The following is a 12693-nucleotide window of genomic DNA, read 5'->3' as shown; positions in this document are numbered from 1 at the left end:
GGTTATTTTCCATGACCATCATGGCAGGGTCATGGCAGTAAGCAGACAAGCATGGCACTGGAGCACTGCCAAGGGCTTATGTCTTCATCCACAAGCATGAGGCAAAGAGAGCTCACTGAGAATGGTATGGGGTTTTGAAACCTCAGAGCCCGCTACAGTAACACAGTTCCTCAAACAAGCCCATACCTTCTAATCCTTCCCAAACAGTTCCATCAGCTGGAAACCAATATATTAGTCTATGGTGGCCATTCTCATGAAAACCAACACATCCTCCAATGTCCCATCCTATTAACATCATGCTCAGATTAATTTCATATACCCTTAATGAATCATAGTAAAGATTGATTTATAATACCCTAAGACTTATAATTGAATCTATATTTCAAACACCATACTTTCTAATTGAACCTTAATCTCAGGAAACAATATATTGAACATTAACAATAGATTCTAGGCCTCACTACGTGGGCCAAAATATCCTTTTAATCATGGAAAATTCATTATGTCAAGAGAAAAGATGATAACTAATGTCAGAAGCTCTTCCTTAAATTTCAGACATCATTTTGAGAATGGATTAAAGGAACTAATCACTACTATGGAACCATATAACTCTGATTCAGTTTCCCAGTCATTTAAATGTTTGCCACCCAGAATTGCAAAAGTAAGTAAGTGGGCTAATGCTTCAGTTCTTTTTAAAGCTTGTCTTTTACTCTCTAGCTGTTACTGTTGGTCTTTGCTTATAACCATTTCCCATAAGATTGCTGTTCAAGGTGGCAATGGCAGCTCATGTCAACTCTTCCTGTGGCAATGTTTAAAATCATGGCTACAATCAAAGCAAGAGGAGTGCCTTTAAAGAGCAGAAGTGGACTATAAGCACATGACTGTGAATATGGTTTGACATGGCATGGCTCAATTTATTTCCAGGACCAGAAATGAGTAGAAATGTCTGCATTATTCAAATCCTTGGCATCGAAATGGTGAGAAAATAGAGTCAGAATGAGTGTGTGTTACAGAGTCTTGGGCCAGGGCACCCATGCTCAGAAGTTAAACTGAATCTAAGAGCAAACAGTTGCCAGATGAAGTTGACAGAAGCACAAATAAGCGCTTCACTTTTGTTGGGCCAGCTTCCAAATAGCTTGGTAAAATGTGCAATATGCTTGCATTTTAAAGTTGCTTGTTTCCAATAAATGAACGAAGCAGGTATCAACAGCCATAAAACTGTCACACATGGGAAGATGAGAAAGAGCGATCAGATAAAAATAAAGAAGGAAAGTAATATTAAAAGGCACTAAAATTTGAGAGCATTCTAGGAGGAAGAAAACACTTACAAGAGACAGCCATCAAATAGCTATAAATCCGATGACACGATTGGGCAATTTGAGGAAGATTTAAGTCTTTTAAGGTTTTAAAATGCATGAGTGATGAAGAAAGAATGATTATAATACAAGGATGGCTATGAATTAAAACATGGATAGAAACAAATAGAGAAAGAATTCTTAGAAATAAAAAAATAATAGTTACTGGGATGAAAAAAGAAAAACTGCTGAAAAGAGAAAAAAAACTTGGAAGAGCTTCAGTTTGAGAAATGAGGAGAAAATTAACGATTTAGGAATAATGATGACTGGCCTACGGCATGAGAAAGATAGAGGAAGGGAAAATTTGACATGGAAATTGATTAAGAGAGAATAAAGCTAGATGAAATTTTAACATACTCAGAAGCAACAGAGATCAGAAGAAGATGCCAGCAGTCACTTCAAAGTGCTAGAGTAAGCAGCATTTATGTGCACCTCTAAATGGTTGCTTAAAAATAAAAATACTAGGAAAACATTGTTAGAATACACATGAGTAATAGATTTTACCACTTGGAGAAGTCCATGGGCAATTATTTTAGCCCAAAGTAAATCATATTCCTGTGGCAGGTGTAAAGAATGGAGCCACTGTGAGGGGAAAATAAAATGTACTTATACATATAATTCAATTAGATCCTTTTTGCTGAATTTCTATCACCTTTAAAAAAAGTCAAAGCTACAATTCTAGATAATATATGGAAATAATACAGATATGGTCAGAGAAAGATATACACAGTAGCTTCAAATTGATTGAAAAACCCAAAGATTAGGATATTTACTAACTTTAGCAAGTATCATGTGTGTAATGGGGTCCTAACTGGATGAAAAATGACAACAACCCATGTCAAGTTCTTTGGCTTTTTTCTGTCACCTACAAAAAACAAACGGCAATAAATTGAATATTGAAATAGTAAAGAGAAATGTGAACCTAGAAAAAGCAGGAATGATTACATGACTTTGTACCCCAAGCATTTATAAAACAAACTACTTAAATAAGAGGAATATAATAATCATAATAATAAAGCCATACAAAATGGTAGAAATTTAAAAATCCTTATTTTTACAGCAAAATAAAGGAAGCTGTGAAATGAAAGGAAAATGGAAACAAAAATTTGCCAAATACAAGTCAAGATTAGTGGTAAGGTCTGGGCATGAAGCCACTGCCTGGAGCCTGTTTGAAGGCATGGTCTCTCCTGTGGATCATTACTGAGGTGAATGGGTCATGAGGGCCCCTTCCTTCTTCAGGGTCCCAGCATTGCTGGAGTCATCGTTTGACACGCATGCTTCAAGTGGTGGAAGAAAGTACAGTTGGAGGATGTGGGTCATGTGATGCCCATGATGGGAAATATGTATCTTGCTTCCATCTTCCTCCATGTCTTTCATGTTCCTTGCCATGCTGTTCAGGCCTTCCTTGGGCTCACAGAAATAAGAACAGCCAATCGTAGACTGAAAATGCTGACTGGCAGCCCACACACAACTTTTGTCCTTTAAATGTTTTCTGTTGGGTACCATCTGCAAGAGTGCAGGTAGCAGCAATTAGTGTCTCACACAGTTAACAACCCACTTAGCTGTGAAAACAGAGACTCTGTCAAAAATCTGTGTTATTTTTTCATTATTTTTATTTATTGACATAGAATATCCCTATCATCACTATAGCTAGGATTTGTTTTGAACTTTGGCTTCCCTTGTCCATCCCTCCTGAATTATAAGTGTACACTAGCATGCCTGGCTAAAGATGTAGATAAAAATACCATTTTTTTTTGTATTTTTTTTATTATATTTCTGTTTTAATTTTACGCATCAGCCATGGGTTCCTCTGTCATTCCCCCTCCCGCCCCACCCCCACCTTTCCCCCATCTCCTCCTCTCCACTCCCATCTCCTCCAGGGCCAAGACTCCCTTGGGGATTCGTTTAAACAGGCAGGTCCAGTCCCCTCCTTCCAGGCTGAGCAAAGTGTCCCTGTGTAAGCTCAAGTTTCCAAACAACCAGCTCATGCACTAAGGATTTTTAATCTTGTCCCTAAAAGGCACAAACACTGCCAAAGAGTAACTAAATTTGAAAAAAAGACACAAAAGAAAAATAAAATGTTGCTTATCAACCATGCTAACCAAGAGTTGGCTACACAGTAATAGTTAAAAATGAAATTATCATGGTCATGCACAGTGTGACAACATGTATATAATTCCCACTCTTGTGAGGCTGAAACAGATCAGCCTTGCTGGACTATGTAGAAAGACTCTATGAAATACATAAGAAAGAAAGAGAAGTGAAAAACGGGCTATATTAAAAAATTAAATTGGAATTATTAAGGACTTAAAAGCAAACACCCTGAAAGCACAGTACCACTATAATAATGAAAGTATTCACCAGTATCTAAAAGTTGTGATGCTCTATTATAATTAAGTATATTAAAGTGATAATTGACTAGATAGCATCAATCCAGTGTGAGACTTTGAAGTTTTTTCTATGAATTTTATTTACAAAACATTATCAAAATTATAGGAAATGAAAGCAAGGCAGTTTACAGCAATGTCATCAGGGAGGCAGTTAGGGTTTGAGTCATGAAGCTGGTGTCCCTGTGATGACATTTAGTGGCTTTATTAGAAAAATAAAATAAGGAGAGACCTGACTTGGTACTTGGGCTGTACTTGATATCCCCTGCTGAGGTGGTTTGAAAGAAAATGCCCCCCAAAGGGAGTGGCACTGTTAGAAGGTATGACCTTGTTGGAGTTTGTGTAGCCTTGTTGGAGAAATGTGTCACTGTGGATGTGACCTTTGAAGTCTCATATGTACTCAAGCCACTCCAGTGTATTGGATCACTTCCTGTTGCCTGAAAGCCAAGATGTAGGACACTAGGCTACTTTACCAGCACCATATCTGCCTGTACTCTACCAAGTCACACCATGAGGAAAATAGACTAAATCTCTGGAAATATACGCCACCCTAAATAAATACTTTTCCTTTATAAGAGTTGCCATGGTCATGGTGTCTCTTCACAGCAATTAAAAACTCTAACTAAGATACCTGCCATACTCTGAAGGATCAGGAAGACCCTTATAGGGTGCCAATACCACTTTTCATAAATTACCTGGTTTCAGTATTGTTTTGTGACAGAAAAAAAAAAAACAAAAACAAAACAAAACTAAGACACACTCAAATTCCTTTTCAAGGTCAATGTAACCATAAGAGAATAATTAGATAAAGACATTGTGAAAAAAGAAAATTTCTAAGATGAATGTGAATAAAATACCTTGTAGTAACTTGCAAACCAAAATCTCAAATTATACTCTCAAATACTAACAAATGAATCATGGATTTGATCGGGTCTGAAAAGTGAAAAGATAGAGAGAAAGGAAATGATTGACAATCTAATATATCTTAAGGTCACAATATTAGATCTTACTATTTATGCCAAGAGTCAATGAAACGAGTCTCAACAGAGAGCTAAATTCATGTAGGAACACTGAGGCAACCATGCAAAGAAGTGGCCTCATGCTGGCTCTTATAAGGAAAGAGCAGAGTGCTGTTCTTTATTATAAATCATATGTACCCAGACGGTCCTGCTGGAGACAAGTCCTGCACATGAAAATAAAGTCAATACAACCTTTAGAAACATAGCTCACATGCTGTGTCTCTATGATATGACTTCTTCCAGATGCCAACACCATGCTGTTTTATTTTTCAGCCTCCAAACCCATGAGCTTATTTTCCAACTTGACAAATCAGCATGAATGGGGTGAAAAAAAGCAAGGTTCCATGCCTAGATGAAGAGCTTCAGGCAATTAATGACTGCTGAGAGAGGGGGAGATCACTTTTCTCCAGGGACATCCCTCCCGATAGTTTATCCAGTTCCAAGCAGTCAGACCTAAACACATGTACACATTAGAAACACTGAAGAGACAGCAGATTGTATGTATAAATATAAATATGTGTGTGTAACAATAACAATTAAGAATAAGAGACCATAAATATGAGAGGGAGAGGCGGCATGGGAAGAGTTGCCCAGAGAATATGGAGTAAAATTCTTAAAAAATAAATTGACAGAAGATTGCATAAGACAAAGTTTCATGAAGGAAATATTGATAAATTTGTCATCCAAAACAGAAATAAAGGATAACTCTTTACTATGTTAGCCAAGAACAGATAATTATAATGTTAAAAATTAAAATAAATAAGAAAATTACCAATCTAGTAAAAAAAAAAGTAGTTGCTGTATATGCCAAGCAGTTCAGCAAGTTATAAAGTTATCTTAATGTAAAAGAATGTTTAAAACGTAAACTACAGAAAATTATTATTATTTTACACAAGATATTTTACTCTGTACCCTACACCGAGCTTAAACTCCTGGTGGCCTTCCTTTCTCAGCCTTCCAAGTACTGGCATTACAGACATAAATACTCACACCAGGCTTTAAAAGAATATTTTCTTATATGACTAAAAATTTAAAAATTGATATTTCTAAATATGACTAAAGCAGAAGTAAATAACTGGCTGGCATCACATTGCTGACCCAGGACAAATCCTAATCATACTTTAAATATTTATCCTTATGCACACTGGTAAGTGTGGCCCTAACCTTCCTCAGAGAAGCTTGCTCTAGGAGCAGATAAAGATGATCTCAAAAATCCGTAACATGTCAAAGTGCAGACTACTGAACTTGGGGTGCCCAATCCCAAATAATGCATCTACAATACAACCTCTATACCTAAGGCTTAGGAAACATCACAGAAGAGATGGTAAAATGATTGCAGGTGCTAAAGGACCAAAATGTCTGCAGGGAGTAAGACAGTGTATTCTATATATAGCAGCTGAACCCATGAAATCTGAACAATAATGCTTGCCTAAACAAGAGCTGCACAATTACACCACTAGCTGATATGCCAACATGAATGAGGAAATATTACATGACCTCACCCCTAGATGAAGATCTACAGGCAATTAATGACTATTGAGAGAAGGAAAATGAGTCTTATCCAAAGAGCAAGCCCTCAATATGTTATCTAATCTAAAGTGTTCAGCCCCCAAAACACATATACATAATCGATACAAATTGGACTTGGCACTTTGTATTTACATATACATTTAGATATGTAACAATAGTAATTACAGAATAGGTTAATAATTTGTCAAGGAGTTAGAGGACATAGAAAGAGTTGGAGGTGGAAGGGGAGGGCTAGAAATGACATAAATACAGTATTCATGTATGAAATTCTCAAAAAAAAATTTAAAATTTTAAATAAAAAATAGTCATATGTGTACAAAGGTATATAAGACCATTTGGGCTAAGCACAACTTTCATTCAGTTCTAAAAAGGTATTCTAATGCAAATAAGAATGGGTATAGGGTCACTAGGATTAAATAAAATTTTATTCCAGGTTTATAAAGAATATTAATAGCTATCCACAATGTATGCTTTTAGCAATTTTTCTAAAGATTGTAGTTAGTTCTGTGCATTTTGCTTAGCACAAATAGAAATGCAGAAGATTTATGTTATGGTAATATGTAGTATACTATGTAATAGCTTTCTATAAAATATTTGCTTTATTTTGTAAATACACTTTTCTTAATGTTGAAAACAATAGCAAATGTTGGAAAGGATATTTTATGGTAATTAGATTTGATATAAATATTTTATTTAGTATGACACATTCAGAAATAGAGGTAATATGTAAAATGCCCAAGGCAATTGTGCTATTTTAAAAATGAAATGCATAGTGGAAAACTAAAGACAGTTTATTTAAAATCTTTGCTTTCTGTTCGAATAATCTTCTTGTACCCTGTGAAGACATGTCTCTGCTCTACTTCACTTGTCTACTTCTGATGGTTTAATGAAGATCTGGAAGACTAATGGCTAGGCAGAAAAAGATAGGTGGGACTTCCAGGCAGAGGTAGAAACCATGGGAAGGAAGCTAGCATGAGAGACTCACCAGCAAGATGCAGAGGAAGTTGGACATACTGTACTGAGGAGAAGTAATGAGCCACAAGTCAGAATGTAGATTAATATAAATGGGTTGTGTTATAAAAGCTAGTTGGAACAAGTACAAGATAATTCCAAGCTTTCATAATTAATAAGAAGCCTCTGTGTCATTATTTGGGAACTGGTGGTCCAAAGAAAGACCTGTTACATTTGGCATTAAACATGGAGGCACATATATCCAAGCACAGGGCCCAGGAGCAGCTTGTGCACCACTTGGCAAGAAACTAGATAGAAACACCTACCACAGTGCTAGCTCAGCAACTTCTCAGAGCTGGGATGGGTAAGCATGGCTGGTATGAAGCTCAACTCTCAGCGACCTGATTGGAGCAGAGCCAGCCACCAGTGCCATATGCTAAGCAAAGTCACAAAAGGAGCCTGCAGATGGACAGAATGGCTTTGCAACATTTTTCCAGAGCCACGACACACAGAAAGCCAGGTCCAGACTGAGAAAACCTCTGAACAGGTATAGTATGCTTAAAAATGTGCTTAGTTGCTAAAGAAAGAAAGAAAATGGATACAGTCATGAAAAAATAGTTTAAAAATAATAAAGTCTTAAAGAGAGTTAAGTGATGTAAAATAAAAAAAAACTGAGCCACATAAAGATGGGAAAAATAACACAGAATGTTTGGAGCCTATATAGTACTTCATTAACTTTAAAAAATTTAAGTGCTAATAAACAACAACAACAAACCCCCCAAAACAAAACAAACTAAAAACAAAACAAAAACAACCAGAAACCAAAACTCTGACAGCTGTTGAGAGACATTAGATTGTGGGGGCAAAACAAAAACAAAAACAAAAACAAAAACAAAAACAAAAACAAACAAACAAACAAAAAACTGCTGAATGACACCAGTCTATTTATTTTACGGATGTTTTAACTTTAGAATGGAAGTCAGAAAATATGTTTTATTGGGGGAGAGGTTATGCCTTTGTTTTCATAGGAAATGAAAAGCTACAGATTCCTTCAAAATTAATAAATATCGGATTTGACTGGGGGAGACTTCCTGAAACTTTTGGCTACAAACATGAAGAAAGAAACCAACAGGACAAAACTACAGGACAGAGTGCCTGGGGTTATAGTCAGAGAGGCAACTGCCCCTGGGTCCCACCCCTGGACACCAGCCCTGTGGGGAAGGCTCCCCTTTTCCAAGACTGCAGGCAGACCCTGCAGTCTCCACACCCTGTCCCACACCCTTTGGCCAGAGACCCAAGCCACTTCCTGAGAATCAGAGACCAACCCACAGCTTCCATCTTGCCCTGGAACTCCCACCTGGATCAGAGGTGAGTGCCTGGGGACACACCTAGAGAGGCCTGCACCTGGGTCACAGCCCAGGGCACCAGCCACTCCAGGGAAGACCTGTGCAACTGGGCCCCAGGTTCTGGCAATAGGGCAGGACCCCCATCCCCACCAGGAAGGTTCCCTCTCTCCAAGACCCTCTGGTGAACCCTACAACCTCCACGCCCTGCCCCTACACTCATCTGCCAGAGACCCCAGCCACTTCCTGAGACTTAGAAACCAGCTCCCAGCTTCCATCCTGCCCCAGAACTCCCATCTGGACCAGAGGTGAGTGCCTGGGGTTGTAGTCAGAGAGGCAACCACCTCTGGGTCCCACCCCTGGGCACCAGCCATCCCAGGAGGACCTGCTCAACTTGGCCCCAGTTTCCAGCCATTTTTCAGGTGCTGCGGGAAGGCTCCCCTTTTCCAAGACTGCAAGCAGACCCTGCAGTCTCCACACCCTGCCCCCACACCCATTGGCTAGAGACCCCAGCTACTTCCTGAGATTCAGAGACCAGCCCCCAGCTCCCATCCTGCCCCGGAACTCCATTCTGGACCAGAGCATCCATCCTGTCCCGGAACTCCCATCTGGACCAGAGAGAGGCTCCCTAAATCTATCAGCTCTGTCTAGACCAAGTACACTGATAAGACCAAGAACGAACCCACAAGGAGAAGGGAAGATGTACATACAACAAAATAAAGAGCAATACAGCATCACCAGAACCTACCCTTCTCCAACAGCTAGATCTGAACATCATGGAATGGAAGAAGAAGAAGAAAACAACCTTATAAGTAACATCATGAAGAGGCTAGAGCCTTATATAGAAGAAATCAAAATTGAAGTTGAGGAACAGACAAACAAAAAATGGGAAGAATGCTATAAAAAACTAGTGGAAAGGACAATTAAAGCAGAAGAAAACAATATGTTCCTGAAAGAAAATCAAGAAAAAGCAAGGGAAACAGTCCAAGAACTGAAGAGGAAAATAGAAAAAATGAAGAAGACAATAGCAGAAGGAATGTTGGAAATAGAAAATCTGAGTAAACTAACAGGAACTTCAGATGCAAGTATAACCAACAGAATGCAAGAGATGGAAGAGAGGATCTCTGGTGTTGAAGATACGTTAGAAGAAATAGATTCAGCAGTCAAAGAAAACACAAAAACCAACAAAGTCATGACCCAAAATGTCAAGAAATTTGGGACACCATGAAAAGATCAAACCTACAAATAATAGGGACAGAGGAAGGAAAAGAATACCAACTCAAAGGCACAGAAAATATATTTAACAAGATCATAGAAGAAAACTTTCCCAATTTAAAGAAGGAAATGCCTATGAAGATACAAGAAGGCTATAGAACACCAAACAGACTAGATCCCCCCCAAAAGTCTCCTTGCCACATAATAATTAAACAAGTAAACGTACAGAATAAAGAAAGAATATTAAAGGCAGCAAAGAAAAAAGGCCAAGTGACATATAAAGGAAAACCCATCAGAATAACACCTGATTTCTCAATGGAGACTTTGAAAGCCAGAAGGACCTGGACAGATATAATGCAGACACTAAGAGACCATGGATGCCAGCCTAGACTAATATGCCCAGCAAAACTTTCAGTCATCATAGATGGAGTGAACAAGACCTTTCAAGACAAAACCAGATTTAAACAATACTTATCCACAAACCCAGCCCTACAGAAAGCACTAGAAGGAAAATCCCAACCTAAGGAAGGAAGATACACCCATGAAAATAATAACAGGAATGAACTGGTCATTAATATTCCTTAATATCAATGGATTTAATTCACCTATAAAAAGACACAGACTAACAGAATGGATATGAAAACAGGACCCATCTTTCTGCTACATACAAGAAACACACCTCAAATTCAAAGACAGACACCTCCTAAGAATAAAAGGCTGGGAAAAAGTCTTTCCAATCAAATGGTCTTAAGAAGCAAGCTGGTGTAGCCATCCTAATATCCAGCAAAATAGATTTCAAACTAAAAACAATCAAAAGAGATGATGAAGGACATTACATACTCATCACAGGAAAGATCCACCAAGATGAAGTTTCAATTCTGAACATTTACGCCCCAAACACAAGGGCACCCACATATGTAAAAGAAACATTACTAAAGCTTAAATCTCATATAAAACCCCTCACATTAATAGTGGGAGACTTCAACGTCCCACTTTCAGCTCTGGACAGATCGGCCAAATGGAAACTTAACAGAGACATAATTGTCTTAACTGATGTTATGGCTCAAATGGACTTAATCAATATCTACAGAACATTCCACCCAACCAGAAAAGAATATACCTTCATCTCAGCACTCCACAGAACCATCTCTAAAATCAAGCACATTCTTGGCCACAAAGCAAATCTCAACAGATACAAAACAATTGGAATAACCTCCTGTGTTCTATCAATCTCCATGGTTTAAAGTTAGATTTCAACAACAACAACAACAACAACAACAACAACAACAACAAAATCCTACAGAAATACTACAATCTCATGGAAACTGAATAATGTTCAACTGAATCACCAATGGGTTAAGGAAGAAATAAAGAAAGAAATTAAAGACTTCCTAGAGATCAATGAAAATGAATACACCACATACCCAACTTATGGGACACTATGAAAACAGTGCTAAGAGGGAAATTCATAGCACTAAATGCCCACATAAAGAAGCTGGAGAAATCTCACTCTAGCGACTTGACAGCACACCTGAAAGGCCTTGAACAGGAAGAAGTAAAGTCTGCCAGGAGGAACAGACACCAGGAAATTATCAAATTGAGAGCTGAAATCAATAAAACAGAAATAAAGAGAACAATACAAAGGATTAATGAAACAAAGAGTTGGTTCTTTGAGAAGATCAAGAAGATAGACAAGCCATTATCCAAACTAACCAAAGGACAGAAAGAGAGAATCCAAATTGACAAAATCAGAAATGAAAAGGGGGATATAACAACAGACAATGAAAAAAATCCAGAGAATCATCAGGTCATACTTCAAAAAACCTCTACTCCACAAAACTGGAAAATCTAAAAGAAATGGATATATTTCTCAATAGGTATCACATACCTAAGTTAAATCAAGACCAGATAAACCATTTAAATAGTCCAATAACCCCTAAGGAAATATATACAGTCATTAAAAGTCTACCAACCAAAAAAAGCCCAGGACCAGATGGTTTCAATGCAGAATTCTACAAGATCTTCAAAGAAGACTTAATAGCAATACTCTTTAAATTGTGCCACACAATAGAAGCAGAAGGTATTTTACCAAACTCCTTCTATGAGGCTACAATTACCCTGATTCCTAAACCAAACAAAGATGCAACAAAGTAAGAGAACTACAGACCGATCCCCCTCATGAACATTGATGCAAAAATACTCAATAAAATACTGGCAAACAGACTCCAAGAACACATCAAAATAATTATCCACCATGATCAAGTAGGCTTCATCCCAGGGATGCAAGGGTGGTTCAACATCCGAAAGTCTGTCAATGTAATACACCATATAAACAAAGTCAAAGAAAAAAAACCACATGATCATCTCACTAGCTGCAGTGAAGGCATTTGATCAATCCAACACCCATTCATGATGAAGGTCTTGGAGCAATCAGGAATACAGGAAACATACCTAAACATAATAAAGCCAATCTACAGCAAGCCAACAGCCAACATCAAATTAAGTGGAGAGAGACTCAAAGCAATACCACTAAACTCAGGAACAAGGCAAGGCTGTCCCCTCTCCCCATACTTATTCAATATAGTACTTGAAGTTCTAGCCAGAGCTATAAGACAACATAAGGAGATTAAGGGAATACAAATTGGAAAGGAAGAAGTCAAGCTTTCCCTATTTGCAGATGACATGATAGTATACATGAGTGACCCAAAAAATTCAACCAAGGAACTGATATAGCTAATAAAAACCTTCAGCAACATAGCAGGATACAAGATCAACTCAAAAAATCAGTAGCCCTCCTACATACAATAGACAAACAGGCTGAGAAGGAAATCAGAGATATATCACCCTTTACAATAGCCACAAATGATATAAAATACCTTGGGGTTACTCTTAC

Source organism: Onychomys torridus, chromosome 12, assembly GCF_903995425.1.
Source record: "Onychomys torridus chromosome 12, mOncTor1.1, whole genome shotgun sequence".
NCBI lineage: Eukaryota > Metazoa > Chordata > Mammalia > Rodentia > Cricetidae > Onychomys > Onychomys torridus.
Note: the sequence above shows the minus strand (reverse complement) of the source record.